We start from the raw sequence: 3,341 nt of genomic DNA, 5'->3' as shown, positions 1-3,341 counted from the left end.
TGTTTGCTAGGATTAGAAGGAGCTTAGTGTTGCAATATTCAAGTGCACAGACTTATCAAATCATACTGATGAATATTTAAGCATTCAGTTAACTGACATAGTTTAAAAATTCTGGACTGGTTATCGCACTAAGTTGTGCAATAGGACGGAACCAAGTAGACAGGAAACGACACTGTTCTCTAGTCAATGTTTTGACATGGGCTGTACAAGTCAGCGAGCATGACCCCCCACCCCTGACTCTGATGATTGGATGAGTGGCCAAATTACGCAGATCAATGCTTAGAATGTCTTGTCACTCCATGGCAAGCTCTTTATTCTTTAGAAAAGAACACCCACCATGCTACAAGAGCATTTTCTATAGAATATAACATTAAAGGCAGACACATAAATACCTGGCATTATATACACATTTATACGTTGCCGACTTACTGGATTCTGTACGGATCCAAATAGGTGGACTCTATGTGTAGTCCGCCTTAAATAGCAGTCATGTCTAATTGAAAGCGACCCATGAAGATCCGGGTTAGAACTGATCTTCAGTCACACATGCTTGTTGTAAGAGGCGACTAATGGGATCGGATGCTCATCCTGGCTGACATGGTTTATACATGTCACCGAATGCAAAATACACAGATAGATGCTATTAACCACTTGATTGTGGAGCGTATAACTAAACTCACACACTCGTTACGACCTTCGTCGTCGTGGAACAATGCTCAGTAATGCAGTTGTAATGGGAAGCTATCTTATAAGCCTCTGTTGTACTGGGACGGTTTTTAAACGATTCTATTACTAACACCTCAAAAAAATGATCATGGTGAATGAACGGAGAATTGAATATTTCTGGAATGTGCTGCATTGACATAAATATTTCAACCTGAATTCGATTCGTGATTTAAACTTTACAACCAAGTCATATACTGATAGTTATTATGGCACCAGGGAAAAATTGGTGATCTTTACTTTGCTAATATGCGTCATACATTATAATCCCAGCTGTTTGCGTGGATTAAAACCTGCTTCTGAACCTTTGAACCTTTGAACAATGATAACTTCCTGCATGTATACCACTAAGATTCATAGCACGCTCTCATCCAAACAACATTTGACGATTTCACCATCAAATTCAACTGTGAAATCCGTTACAAATTACTCGCCAGTTGATATCAGACTTTTAACTAAAGCATGTAGCAAGCCTAATACTTTGATGATGTCACAGTTAATGGGGAATAGTATTTTCATAACTGATGACAGGAAACTGTCATGCAAACTCCAGCTGCACTAAGGTCTAAACTTCTGGGTGAACATCGTAGAAAACCTAAGATCCTAATGCCATTAGTGAAACAATCGCTTGAAGCATAATAGATGTTCAGTGGGGTAATAGAACTCAAATGATGTGCTTGAAAATTGCAGTCTTTAATATGAGTCTTGTTGCTTGTCTCTGGTGCATCTGTTCGTACTGGGGTGGGTGGGTGATGGGGGGGTGGGGGTGGGGGTGATATGTGTTTCATTTTGGGGATACTTCAGCAGTACATCGAACAAGATGACGCTTTTTTAGCTTCCAATTTCATGTTGTCATGTCAGGATATGACCCGTGAAGGTCCGGGTTAGAATAGCTATTCAACAACCCATGCTTGCCATATTTGCGACTAGGCTTGTCGTTAGAGGTGGCTGACGGGATAGGTTGGTCAGGCTCGCTGACTTGGTTGACACGTCATCGGTTCCCAATTGCCCAGATCGATGCTCATGTTGTTGATCACTGCGTTGTCTGGTCCAGACTCAATTATTTACAGACCACCGCCATACAGCTGTAACATTTCTCAGTGCTGTGTAAAACTAAACTCGTTTACTCGCATGGGGTCGATCATACTCAATCATTAATATGATAGGAAAGTGTTCCAAGTAATCGTGGCGACAGGCTTGTCATGCCTCAGGAAAGTTCTGTTGCTTTAAACCATGGTGTGACAGCATTCAGATTTTCACAAGAAATGCCAACTCTGAGGAAAATAGTCGGTACACAGATGAATAAACCACATCCAGATGTATGATTCAGGAATTAACAATCGTGTGATATATACCTTATGACATCAACGCTTGAACTGTCGTGGAAATCAATATACACATACAATACAGTGACCATGGGAACCGTTTTGTAACTCATGAAGATTTAGTTTCACCACGTAAACAGTGAACATTTCAATGAGTCAGTTCTCTTTGAATCATTTTCACTTATGTTTAATAAAAGGAAAAGTAAAAAGTAAATGTAACACCATCTGCAAGAAATGAAGACAAACATAATTGTAGTTTTGTTACAAGAATGTTGTACTTTATTTATTAGAATTAAAATGAATAAAGATGCCAACGAGGACAGAGGTGATAATCAAGGAGTAAGGACATTGCCAATGTCTTCATCACAACAAGAAAACAGGAGAATTCTTGTGCAGAGGTTACTTGAATATGATATTTCTCTTTTAATTGTCATGACAGTACAAAAGAGGGAAACAATAAAGAAGAAAAGGAAGCCCGAAAGGAATACTTGTGTATTAAAAACAAAATCAACGATGACAAGGAATGAACATGCAGTGGGGGATCTTGAGATATATTTGCAATTGTGTCCTTGGCATGAAGCCATCGGAGACACGTGGGTGTGCTATTTGTGAATAGCTGGCATTTTGTTTCTTGAAAGATGATACTTGTTGGAGAAAGAAGGACTTTAAACTGAGATATAGAATACATGGGGATAATGAAACTGCCAGTCACAATAGACAGAATGACAATTTGGAAGGAATTTATGGAATATGTAGGTAACAAAAATCAGCTCGGCTGCGTTTTCTTGATGCATTTTAATGTCAGCGCGTATATCTTTGTGCATGTGTTTCCCACGCGTACCACCGCTGGGCACGATACGCTCACCTATGGGTTTATAAAATACCTAGTCTCATCAATATTTGATCGGTATCCAAAAACAATGCTATCATACTCTAGACTTCTGAATCCTAGAACTAACGTCGATTTTACTGACATATATATACTACAAGAAAAAGTATGGGAACACCCTAAAATTTTGTGGTCATATATAACCTTACATGTGGTTAAGTCATTGATACTCTAGGGTTAATGCAACTGTTTGTGTGCTTAATAAGCACTATGAACAACGTGCAATAAAGCAATTGATTCAATATTCGTTGAGTAAGGGTGAAATGTGAAAAACAAGGGTGCAGAAATACAGCTGCACCATGTTTGATTCAAACAACGAAACACAACAGCCTAGTGCATATGGAATACACACTTCCAATACAGCTTGTGGCAACGTTTCCTTTGAAAGAAGCCACAGACTGTAT

Source organism: Haliotis asinina, chromosome 10 (assembly GCF_037392515.1).
Source record: "Haliotis asinina isolate JCU_RB_2024 chromosome 10, JCU_Hal_asi_v2, whole genome shotgun sequence".
NCBI classification, from domain to species: domain Eukaryota; kingdom Metazoa; phylum Mollusca; class Gastropoda; order Lepetellida; family Haliotidae; genus Haliotis; species Haliotis asinina.
Note: the sequence above shows the minus strand (reverse complement) of the source record.